This window comes from Wyeomyia smithii, chromosome 2 (assembly GCF_029784165.1).
Source record: "Wyeomyia smithii strain HCP4-BCI-WySm-NY-G18 chromosome 2, ASM2978416v1, whole genome shotgun sequence".
NCBI classification, from domain to species: domain Eukaryota; kingdom Metazoa; phylum Arthropoda; class Insecta; order Diptera; family Culicidae; genus Wyeomyia; species Wyeomyia smithii.
In genome coordinates this window covers 224991679-225005322 of record NC_073695.1, presented here as the reverse complement: position 1 = coordinate 225005322, position 13644 = coordinate 224991679, and positions in this window count along the sequence as shown.

The window sequence follows — 13644 nt, the reverse complement described above, 5'->3', positions numbered from 1 at the left end:
TTCCTAGCGTCATTGAGAAATATCCATGTAGTAACTGTGATGGGCAATTTTCATCTCAATTTTTGCGGTTTGTTTATTGTGTGTTCAGGAGCCGAGTTTAGAGCTGATGTTTTCGTACGAATGCAATACGGTCGATATGGTTATTCAAATTTTAGCCAGTTCGTCTTCCAGCTGGTCTTGAGGTACGATGCTGGTCTAACAAGCAAGTCAATGTATATCCGAGATTTGGCTCGGTACTCGGGAGAGACTGTTGGCGATAGCAGGATCGCAGCGATATGCTCGCAATTGTCATGTGAATTAACAGTTGGTCCCGAAGTCCGTATTGCACACGAAGAGCATGTCGATATATGACACGATGAATTTTTGTTTGTTGTCCGTAGTTCGCACGTACAGCCACGAATCGGTGGTCGATTGGATGAAACACATTGTCATCAATCATCTGATCTGATTCCAAATCCGTCCGAACAGCTTTAATTCGTACAGGTTGTTCTTTAGATGGTGACATTTCTCCGGATGCTCTATTCTCGTACCCTCTTGGTTGACGCATGTCCTGTACTGATGCACCCGTATTCAAACCAACGTGTTTGAATGAAAGTTGACGAGTGTAGCGATGTGTGAAAGTGACTTGTTTTGCCAAGAGGCAAACACCTGGTCGTAGACGGTTCCAAGCTTCTGACTGAAACCTTTTGCGACCAGCGTCGTTTTATATCGATTCAGCTACTACGATCATGTTTCCCATCTCGAGAAATCTTTGTGACATCACCCGTTTGTTTGATCGTTTCGATCTCCGCGTGGGTGTTTCCTCCCGATAGTCATCCCAGGAAATGAAATTTTGATTTTCGCTTTCTTTTCCACTCTCATGTGGAACTTCGGAATGAGCTGCTGTCTTTGACGGTAACAGTAACTCACTGATTGCATAGGCGCTAACGGTTGTAGACCGACGGATCGATCTGACCACCATCTTGTTAGTGACCGAACTGTAGACTTCGTGGTTGCAGAAACATCCAACAAACGTCATTTTCTTCGACTTGAATGTAAATTTCCTGGTTTTTGCTACGCTTCTCCCTTGGTACATGGACAAATGCTCTGCATCTAAACACCTTCATATGCCAAACGTTCGGTTTGCATCCCCACCAAAGCTTGTATAGTGTGATTTCCACAGCACGTGAATACCGCCACGTGGTTTTGTATACACGGCCGTTCAGTTGTTTCAGCCCAGAATTTTGTATACATTCCGGTATCCATCTCCATTTTGTTGCGTGTAGAGAGGCTTTTACAGCTGTGCCACACAATCTACTTCCGTTCTGTTGCCTTTTGTGTTGTTCCTTAGGTTGCGCTACAGTTTGGCTCGCTTATTTCGTCTAGCCATTTCTCTCGGATTAAAGGGAGCTATGGTCAAAAATTGGTCAAACAAAAATGCGTGTAAATAGGTCGCTTTTTCAATAAAAAACCAAATCGTGTTTTTTGCCAAATTTCGTTCGTACAAAATAAAGGAAAAATATTGACCCAAGCTTCCTTTTCAGCGAACGCGAATTGTCGGGCCATTTTCTTGACCCTTCTTTCAAATTTTATACAGCCTTCTTGGTCACTTTGACAACTGTCATTCGTGTCTGCTTGAGGTTTCGCTTGACGATAGTCCAGTATTTTTCTATACGGTGGAGCTCTGGTATGCTGAAAGGGTTCATGTTCTGACGTTGTTCGCAGCATACCATTCCATGGTCTTTTTTCTGTAAAAGCAAGAAGCCAAATTCGGCCAAACAGAACGGAACAATTGTGTTGCTTGCTGAAAGGTAAGACACTTTTGTTCATGCCCTCCTGCACATGAATTTTCTGTTTGATGAACACTTCGCGATAAAAATGTTGCTCTTCAAACCACAGGAACAGATTTATTTATTTATTTATTTTATTTCAAATTTCATCTGACATCGTGGGCTTAATTTATTATTATTATTATTATTATTATTTATTTAAGACGCTTTACCACTGACATGGCATTCGCGTCTATCAGTTAAAGAAATACATAGTTATATTTGGTTGTACAATTCAGTTTCTTTTGAAAAATTGATTACTCTGGTCTCTTTCTCTTCGTTATTAGAGAAGATCTTTTCGATATTATCGCCTACGTTAAGGTGCTTTTTCCGACAATCAGCGTATTTGTTACATTATCTAAAATATGTGTAACGGTGAGAAGTACACCGCAAGTATTGCACGTTGGAGGTAAAATGTGATCTATTATATAGGAATGTGTGAGACGGGTGTGGCCAATGCGGAGCCTAGTTAAGACTCGTTGATCAGATGCATTCTTCCTATCTATGAGCAATTCTCGCTGAAACTAGGCCACTAGGTGCACAAGGTCTTTCAAATTTTATATAAATGCACATAGTTATTAGAAATAGAGAGAAATGATAATGCCATTTTTGTTTGATCGAATTTGTTGACCCCTTGTTCACCAAGGGGCGAAACAGTTTTCAGAAAAGTTGAAATTTTAGCAATTCTTGATGTATTTTTTGAGCTATTTCTCTAAAATTCGTTATGTAAAGTACTACAAGTAGCACTTTTCTGTAAAGAGGAATGATAGGGCTTTCATTTGAAGCGATCAGAATTCAGGCCGCCATCTTGGGTTATATCAGAAAAATGCAATTTTGACCGTGTTCGCAACTACCGATTTTCGATCTGAGACCAGCATTGGAAAGCTGAGAAAAAATGCTATAAGATGCAAGAAAAAAATTTGGTGAGCATCAGTGTTAACCCATCAATTGAAGCTATTTTCCAAGCTGAGTTTCAAAACGTTCATCGTACATCGCGCGATCAACGTAGTAACCTGTCTACTGAGAACAAGTTATGTCCATATATGTCCATATATCATAATCGATTGATGCTAAAACTAGTACGCCACTACTGTTTTTTAAGTTTAATGAGAATAATGAGTACAACACTAGCATGTGTGATACTAACAAAGCGATAGGTTTTTTATTACTGAGCAGTTCCACAAAAAATGTCCCAGTTTTAATATTTCTTTTTAATTGTCATTTTTAATTCGGCTGAAACTTTGCATTGACGTTTCAATAGGCAAAAAATGTCATTTTATGCTATTGGTTTAATTTTTTGGAGCACGACTCATTTTTGAGAAGCTACTAAAAATGCTATTTTGGCAAGGTATTTATTATTACAAATATTTTTAGGGCCATAACGGTTTGTTTGATCGGTATGACGTCTTCGATAAAGTTGTAGATAATACTTTTGTCTTTCCGAAAAAATATACACTCTATAACTTTTTTTTGGTTGCATTGTTTCAGTAATTTTTTGTTTTTTTTTATGAAAAAACTAGATTTAAAAATAATGAGCTTTTTAGATAGATATTGGCTCTATTATCGTCAGATTTTACCTATGATCGCCCGGGGGGTAAATGATGTTCTAGAGCGATAAATTTTTGCATGATGGTTTTTCATAATGCAGATTATCTGCAAAAGATTAGTTAGTAGTTAGTAGTAGATCTATGTCTTCATTGGCCCCCCGGGCGATAATAGCTAAAACCTGACGATAAATTTACATTTTTCTCTTACCTTTTTTCAATAAAAAAATCCGTTTTAAGTGTATATTTATTCGGAGAGACAAAAATATTAACTACAACTTTATAGAAGACGTCATACCGATCAAACAAACCGTTATGGCCCTGAAAAAAATTGTAATCATCAATACCTTCCCAAAATAGCATTTTTCGATAGCTTCTCAAAAATGAGTCGTGTTGCAAAATATTAAACCATTAGCACAGAATGGCATCTTTTGCCTATAGAAACGTCTATGCAGAGTTTCAGCCAAATTAAAAATGACAATTTAAATAAAATATTAAAACTGGGACATTTTTTGTGGAACTTCTCAGTATTAAAAAATCTATCGCTTTGTTAGTATCTCACATGCTAGTGTTGTACTCATTATTCTCACTAAACTGAAAAAACAGTGGTGGCGTACTAGTTATAGCATCAATCGATTATGATATATGGACATATATGGACATAACTTGGTCTCAGAAGACAGGTTACTACGTTGATCGTGCGATGTACGATGAATATTTTGAAACTCAGCTTAGAAAATAGCTTCAATTGATGGGTTAACACTGATGCTCACCAAATTTTTTTCTTGCATCTTATACAGGGGTAGTAGCGAACTTGGAGCAAAATAATAGTGACTTTAGTGACTTTTTTCATTAAAATAGTGACCAAATAGAGACTAAACAGTGACCAAAAATATACAAAAGAGGGTTTTGAAATTTATTTTTGAACCATAAATGAATTAAATTTTATCTGAAATTTATGTCTTTAGAACATATGATGTGCAATGATTTGTTCTCATGGAAAATAACTAAAATCTGTATCATAATTTCACATTGAAATGGTTGTAATGACACCTTGTTCAATACGAATACAAGTTTTCGAGTTATAAGTGTTAATGAAAGTACGTGAACGAATGTATGCACTCTCGAATACGCATTGGTGTGTTGGTGGTCTATCAGTTGTATTTAGTTCTTGATGTGCGATGTAACAAATCCGGAAAGTCGTAGTAAAACGATTTTTGGTCAGTGACTGCCCTTGCACAATATTCAAACATCTCAAATCATGTGAAGCTAGGCGAGATTTCGTTTATTAAACCATCGAAAAATACAAGGAAACATTTTCTTTGGGGGATCGTTGAAAATTCTGTCGGCCACGATCTGCAAGGATGCCGCAAGTCGTAAAATTGTGACTGTTATGAAGAAGCGCGTCCGGCGAAATGATAACGTTCAGTTTGTAATTCCCACCCATCTGAGTATAACTATTGAATCGGTCCACAATATTTTGGCCGATTCTTTTAGAAAAAGAGGCTCGATAGAGAGAAAATGATACTTTCACAACTCGCTGTTCGCGAGTTCATTGTTTCTGATGAGAAACTATTTGGCCTGGAGTGTGACTGGTTACACAAAACAATCGAATGTGGGCAGCAGCAAGAGACAACATTTCAGAGTCCTAAAGGAGTGTTCCTCGATTGCAGAGTACAGCTTTAGTGATGGTCTCGAGAGCAATTTGCAAGCGAGTAAACTTCCTCTGATTTTCATTTACAAAGACGCCGAATTTAATGCTGTTTATTATAAAACGGTAGTTTTGGAAAAACGTTACCCCGTGTCTTCGAAAACACTTCAGAGCTAATTACTGTATGTTCTAACGGGTGTTAAATAAAAAACGAGAATTTTTTCAATCACATATAAAAAAAAAAATTTTTTTTAATCGATTTCAGTATTTTTTATTAATAACATAATGTATTTTCTTCAAAAAAATATCAGTGAATGTTTGAGTAAGGGCCGTGGTGTGCTGTTCGACGCAACTTTGTTGCGATGCTCTCACAAGAACGTTGTACGGCACTTACGTCCATTTTCCGGATACAATTCCGGATTCTTGTAGTCAGTTGCTTCGTATCCTTGGCCCTCCAATTGTTTTTATATACTAGGGCACTGAGTGAGCCAAAGAAATCCTCTATTGGGCGGCACTGGGGCAAGTTTGTTGGGTTACGATCTTTCGGCACGAACGGTATCTTTTTCTCCTCAAGATACGCCAGCGTCTTCTTGGCGTAATGGGAAGACGCCTTGTCTGGCCAGAAGACGTACTTCCCATCCGCGTGATGCTCGTTCAGGAACGGCAGCAGGATTTTATCGAGGCACTCTTCTTGATAGATTTGTTGGTTGATTGCCAGACCGCTCGGCTTAAACCAAGGCTTTGAAATGCCCAGGTCGGAAATGGCGATGTACAACATAACCTTTTTTTCAAACTTGTGCTTGAACTTGTATTTCACTTCAGGCGGTGTGGATGACTTGTCGCTGGAGTAGTAATTATCATTTCCTGGAATATGCGTTTTGGACAGCGGAAAATAGCTTTTGTCGTCCAGAACGAAAGACGTCCCGCGGTATTTTTTGGTCATCCACCGACACTGTGTTTTAACCGTCTCAATCTGCTCCTCCGTGTACTCCGGCGACCTCGTCTTCTTCCTGCAGTCGATTCCTTCCATCTTGAGGGGCCGATGGATCAATACGTGGGAGCAGCCATATTTCCGACCGGCGTCACGCAGGCTGGTTGCGTCCTTGTTGTCAAACAGCTTCTTTAACGATGTCTTCCTCTGCTTCGTCACTATCGTCACCGGACGACCACTTCCGACCTTCCGCTCTACGTTCAGGGAACCCAGGATACGATATACCGTACTGACAGGTACATTTTCTTCCTTAAAATGTGTCACCGTGAACTTTTTTCCTTGCTGGAAATGCGTTTCGTAGAACCGTACAATGCGTTCGCGGAGCACGGGCTGTTTCGACGCAATCTTAGCTTTGACTAAATTCAAACTAGCAAAACCAAACACGCCTACTGTTTCTAGGGAGCCCAAAGAGCAATTTTCTTGGAGAAAGGAAATTTTACGCTCTGTATTTGAGTTACTGAAAGGTATTGAAAAAATTCTCATTTGTTATTTAACACCCGTTAGCAAGACGGTGCATCAGCGCATACTGCGAACTTGACTCAAGGTTGGTATAGAGACAATTCGAGGGACTTTTTGAATAGAAATAAATTGCCGGTAAGTTCACCGATTTTTTTTCCTGCGTCACATTTTTTCCGTTGAATATTTTTCAGTTTATTGTTTTCGGATAAAAAAGTGTTACAAAAAACCAACGGCATTGGTTGATTGTCTAGTTGGTGGAGTTGATTTTCACCAAAAGCCAGTGGCGTAGCTACGTTATGGTGGGCCTGGTGCGGTAACAAAAACGTGGGCCCCCAATGAAAATGACTGGGCAGTTTTTACTTCCATAAAAGGAATAAAGACAAACAAAATACTTAGATTTTTCTACTTATTTATTCCGTTGTCCGCAAAATCAATAATTAGGCATTTAGATACTCATTTTCCGAGCCGTTTGGTTGGCAAAATGAGAAATTACAGATCCAAAATTAATGGAATCAGTGATTTCACGTTCGATTGATAAATTGGCAAGGTTTGTCAATCTCAAGTTACTCATCGTTGACCTGAAATAGTTCTTGTTCAATTTTAACTTAAAGAAACTTGATCAACTTTAACTTAGAGCCAACTGTTTTCAGGTGCATATAGTCTCGCGTGAACGCAGATTATTTCCCTCGCTCTGCTTCATGTTTTCAAGTTAGCCACACAGCAACACAGATAGACAGCGTTTTCCAGACTTGGTAAAAGCACCGCTCCGAGCCGCTCGGTGACATCGCCAAAATATAGACACCAAGCACCACGAGCGTATTATCGTCTTATCTGATATTCGTAGCAAGCACCAGCTCGGCGCAAGAGCTAAAAACGCTACGAATGCAGTCCGAGAATCTTGTGTTCGTCACCTGGAGGCACGTTGAGCGTTTTTTTTTCTTTTCGTTTTGTTTTGATCCGTGAAGAGATATTTGCTGTGTGATGCTTTTCATAATTTGTTGCGCACCAAGCTGAAGACCAAAGCACCTAGCCGAGTGCGTGTGGGTTATAAAGCTAGAGCTACAATCAAGCTCTGCTTGAGATGCTGTGCGTACTTTAACAAGTTTGATTAGGAATTTTGTAATATTTTTATATATTTTTTAAATATAAACTCGTTTTTTGAATAAAGATTGATGATTATGCTTCCTGAAACGACGGAAAGTATCAAAATAGTGTCTTGATTATATCCAACTGTATTTTCTGGCTGAAGGCTCAAACATATAAAGCAATTTAAACCTCATATTACAGGGAATATTTACCGAGACACATGCTTTCTTTAAACGAAACAAACGAACTCAAGTAATTGCAACTGTTGCAAAAGTTGTAAAAAATTTTCACTGTTCAATGTTCTTTTGAAACTTTTAAACAGAGCATTATTTTACTGCTTCATTACATTAAATTTCATTTCATTGAACTCATGAGTCATGAGTCATGACATTTAATTTCAAAAACAGCACAAATGTATAGTCACTCACTCACCCGCATGCGTCGTCAGCGTTCACCCTCTGCACTAGCTGTAACGTGTAGTATACATAGCAAAGATAAGCAGAGTATAAGGAGACGGAGATGCCATGAAGCAAAAAAATCAAGCAAAATGATTCGGGGCTGCACCGTGCGCTCTAGGTAACTTTAGAAAAACACCAACGAAGAGATATCCGCTCTGTGGTGGTTTTCTTCATTCCTCGTGTGTCGAATCATCGACCGTAGCACCCAGCTCAAGTGCGTGATAGCTAGCAAGCAAGAGCTCAAGTTTTGTTCCGCCTCTAGTGCGGTGCGTGCTTTACCAAGTCTGGTTTTCAGCATTGCAAACAATTGCTCCTTCGTTGCGTGTTTCCACGTTGCATCGAATGTTTTTTGTGATCGCAAAACATTCAACTTCGGCATCAGTCGAATCACGAATCATGGTAAAAATGAACATCGGTATCACGTATACTTTGTCCGTGTGGATCACGAGAGCAGAGTGGCGAGCACAGCTACATGAGGTAAGTTCAGATGGGCATGTTGACTGGTTCGGTGTTCGCAAGATTTTGGGGCCTGGTGCGGACCGCACCAACCGCATCCCCCTAGCTACGCTACTGCCAAAAGCCTCCAACATTCCATATCTAACTATAAGGAAACAGCCGATGCTAGGCAAATGAAGGTCGGTGCATGGAGATCGAGCTACAAAGTGGTACCTTTGGACACTTGTGAAGCAAACATCTGAACCTGACGCAGGAACTTCTGAAGCCCTTTTCAAAAGATCTTGAAGTCGCCTCAAGGAGAAGATGCCGCAACAGGAACCAAGGATACTGAGTGTACAACAGGTTTTTTCTACAACTACCTATACCCAGGCTGAGTGATGCTCGACAGACGGATATGATCGATTAGGGTCGCACAAAAAGGGATGAATGAAAAGGACCTGGATCGCTTTAGAACTGGTGAGAGCGTTCTTTTTTTTTTAGTTTAATTTTTCACTATAATTATGTTCAATATGAATGCATTGCGGACGCTGGATTCCTGGAGATCTGTATCGCGCTGTATTGCGTAGTTTGTAGAATTTATTAATACCGACACTCAGAAAGCTAAATGACAAATTAAAAATTTTTCCCTAGACTTCCGAGTTCCGCAAATCAAGCTAAGTCGACCATGATTATCAGTTTAGTCTACGGCTTTGCTTGTACATATTGCATGCAACGGATTCAGATTCATAATACAGTTCGAGATTGTACATCCGCGCGCGTTACTAAAACAAATTTTCGTTCACATAGTATACAACGGCAAATCCTTAAATTATCTTACCTAATCTTACTAAAACAAACATCGGTTTCGATCGCGCAACATGCTTCCTAATATTCAAATTTTTATTTCAGTTAATATAGTGAGCAGAGCTGAGCCCTTTCCTTTTAATATAATTCCTATCCTGTGATACTCGTAGGGATGCAGTGGTACCCGCGGTCTCTAAACAAAACGAGTATTATCATCCTTTTCCTTCCCTAAAAGTACCGCCTTTTGGTCGGGGCCGGCGTTGTTATTGGTCAGTGGTAAAAGTATGAGCTAGTAGAATTGCACAATGAGAATGTGGTGCTGGTCCCAAGCACCATTCATCTGGTTTATTTTGCGATTTTGTTGGTTCGACCTATCACTTCTTTGTGCAACTTCATTGGCTTAGATCCATCACGGAGGAGTTACTACGAAATGTGCGGTCGTTCAAACTCCAGCTCAAGGCTGAAGGGTATACATGGGTATAATAATGCAAGCATATAATTCACTCTCAACAGTGATACTAACAATAGTGTGGGATACAGCAGTCACTCGGGCGATATCACAACAGATCAGATTTCTGGTAGCAGTGACTGGTCTATAAATGGAGTACATATCGTAAAACTGATATTGTTACTTGGGCTAACTTGGTCCTAAAATTCTCTGTATCATGTTCGAGCATAGTGAAGCTGTAAAAGCTCAAGTTCTAAACCGCAGAATAATTTTAGCATTTGAACCAATATTAACCTTTAGTAGAAATACAGGGAATTATTTTTGTCTTCCAACAACTAGAATATGATAGAAGAAAGTAGTACGAGGCTCTCCGAATGACTAAATTCAATTCCCAGAGAACAACTCTGAATCGAAGAAGTTCATTGAGAAAAATGAGAACAAAGGAAAAAGTTCTCACCTTAGGACTCCGGCATAATACATAACCTGGATCGATTGGGGTCAATTCAGGGGAAAACACCCAGGTATCTTCAGGATTGGTGTTTGGCCGATAATAACTACACGATGGACCCAGGTTCAACATTCGGTATACTACCGGTTGCTCTCCAGAATGAAAATAAAAACACACTCTTAGTATATATTGCTCTCAAATATATTTTCTAATTCATATTCCTTTCAGAGAGAGAGTAATGGCGCTATAACAATAAGAAAAAATGCTAGGACTAGACTGCCTGTGATCGCATAATTGTAACGTTCGACATTTAATGGATTTTGCGCTTTTTGTTTGGAAATGCCTAAAATAGTATGTACTTTTTACATCTGAAAAAATATGCTTATGTTTGTTTGAAAAAAGTTGTAAAAAATACCAAGTTGTTTTGTCACAAAGCGTAAATAACCGCATAGTTGTCACACTACTTAGCCTTTTCAACTTTTTTGTCATAATAGCTTCCATCCAAATCCACATCTGCATCCTTTGGAACTCGGAAGTTATTCTGGTCCGGTAACCAACCACCAGTGATCCGTTTCTGATGTTCAGCTTATGCTTGTTGAATACAAGAAAAACTTCATTTCCACTGTGATATATTCCAAAAGTAGCTTGAAAGTAACGGCATAAAAGTATCATTGCAAAAATTTCAACCAATTTGACTTCAAAAGTAGTGTTTAATGTTTACATAGTGTAAAGTAGCGCTTTCTTCGTGATACTAAGTTTAGTTGAACTGTCTATTCGCAAAAATATATTGGGAACAATGCGTTTAAGGTCGAAATATAAAACTGTCATTTGCTCGAACAACCAACTTTGCAAATGTTACAATTATGTGGTTATGGGCAGTAGAGTTAGTACTCAAGCTCCAACCGAAACAGTTGAAGCGAGTAAAGGCGCTATATCCTTGTTTTCTAAACCCGGACATAAGGAGGAAATGCCTATGTTCCATCCCAGGAGATTAGTCAACAAAGGAGTGGACTTTCTTAGCTTTGTCACTCCCAACGAATTAGGTATATCACTTCTTACATACGGATCGGTTGGTACGGATTGTCCCCGATCTTAGATTATATTGTATTATATTGCGCTACACAGTAGGCCTGGCCGTTGACAAGAAAAATGTATGGAAACCTTTTTTTTAAATGGTGGATATCATTTTCCAGGATCCTTTCAAGTACTTGCTGTGTTAGTGTAGACTAGACTAGACTAGAAATAAATTGCCGGTAAGTTCACCTGATCTCAACTCAATAAACTTTTTTTACAAAATCTTCAACTTGTAAAACGGTTAAAGCGGTTATCCAGAGAATCTGGGAATCCGTGCCGCCTGTGACAGCTTTGAAAAGCGTTTGAAGTTGGTTAAGCTAACTAAGGGAGGGGTTTTTCAAAATATATTAAAAATAGCATTGTTCGTTCCGAAAATCTGCAAAAACAATGCTAAGCCTGTTTGTCCCATCAATGATTTTCCACGCATATTTAACCCACTTGACATTTTCTAATCAAATTCGTCCCACTAAACACTCGTTTGTTTGATCTGGAGCATGGGACAAATATGCGTAGAACGGGTTATCATTATGGAATTTCGAAATGGTATCTGGTAAACACCGGTAGGGTAGGTTCGGATGATTGAAAGCAAAATCCTACGAATTGAGACCTCAACTACGACTATGCACAATATAAGCTCGAAATTTTTGAATCCACTTCAACCAGGAGGAACAGTTGATTTGAGACAAGCAAATCAAACTACAAACGTAATTTCACGCAAAAAAATGGTTTAAGACGCGAGTAGCTTGTAGAATATACCTTTACATTCCTTTGCAGCTCTTAGACAATTCGTTCGTAGCTATTCTGCACTGTTCACTTCGATGAGAAATTTGAAAACATTGCCTGGTATGAAACTTCTATGATGGAAAAGTTAACAAAAATGCCTTACAAACCGAACTGTCCAAATATTCTTTAAATTAGAAGCAAGCTTTCTAAAGTATGTTGCAATACAACAATAGTTAATTTATACATTTAAAGCTAAAAAAGTGACTTTAGTGACCATTTTGTCGTAAAATAGTGACTTTAGTGACTTTTTAGCGTAAATAGTGACTTTTTTGTGACTAGGCTCAAAATAGTGACAAAGTCACTAAAAAGTGACTCGCTACTAGCCCTGCTTATAGCATTTTTTCTCAGCTTTCCAATGCTGGTCTCAGATCGAAAATCGGTAGCTGCGAACATGGTCAAAATAGCATTTTTCTGATATAATCCAAGATGGTGGCCAAATTCAAGATGGCGGCCTGAATTCTGATCGCTTCAAATGAAAGCCCTATCATTCCTGTTTACAGAAAAGTGCTACTTGTAGTACTTAACATAACGAATTTTAGAGATATAGCTCGAAAAATACATCAAGAATTGCTAAAATTTCAACTTTTCTGAAAACTGTTTCGCCCCTTGGTGACCAAGGGGTCAACAAATTCGATCAAACAAAAATGGCATTAACATTTTTTCTCTATTTCTAATAACTGTGTGCATTTATATCAAATTTGAAAGACCTTGTGCACCTAGTGGCCTAGTTTCAGCGAGAATTGCTCCTATATATTTAACGACGCTTCCTTTGATTCGTTTTAAGTGGTGTTGTGTCTGCTGCTAGGTTTTTTCCCAGGTGTTCCAGATTTTTTCTTTAACAAATCTCACAGTGTCTTGGGCAGGGATTGCCATAGCTACAGGTGGTTCTTTTCGTCCCAAATTTGCCAGTTTGTTCGGATCCAACAAATTGTGAAATCATGCTTCTTGTAAGCTGTTTCCACCTTTTGAATCCAAGGGTGATTCGAATACCCTCCGTTGATGGCGTCGATGCAACTAGCAGAGTCAGTGAGTATTAAAGTTGGGCGGTGAGTATTGAATGCTGCACGCTCCGGGTAAGGGGTAACCGTTTTTCACCGTCTCTGACACCACTCCGGCACCAGTTGTATAACCGGCTTTAGAACCGTCAGTAAAAATTTGTTCGTGTGATGGATAATGGGTTGCAATGAACTCTTGAAATTTTGGTATCACAATGCAGCTAGCTGTACCTGCTCTGATTGAATGTTTCAGGGTGTTATCGATTCGTGGTTCTTTGCTATACCATTTCCGGTCGCTTCAGCGTTCGTTACTGCTTGTGGAAGGTAATGTATATTCGGTAGTGCTTCTAAATAATTCGGCTGATCGTTCAACGATGGGGAGATTTTCTGCATTTTTCATTTTTACGAGTAGTTGAGCTACTAGTTTGGAAAGTCGTTGTATCTCTAACATACGAAAAGGCAAGCAACCAGCTTCGGCTATTACCGATGTAACCGGACTGGTCCTAAATGCTCCGGAGGAACGACGAATCATTTCATTATATGTTGTTCCCAATGTTTTGTTCATTTTTTTGAGATTCATACTTGTAATTCCGATACCGAAAAGTAATTGAGATGTGATAAGAGATGAACCCACTTTTAGGAGAGTGAAGCGTGCGCTTC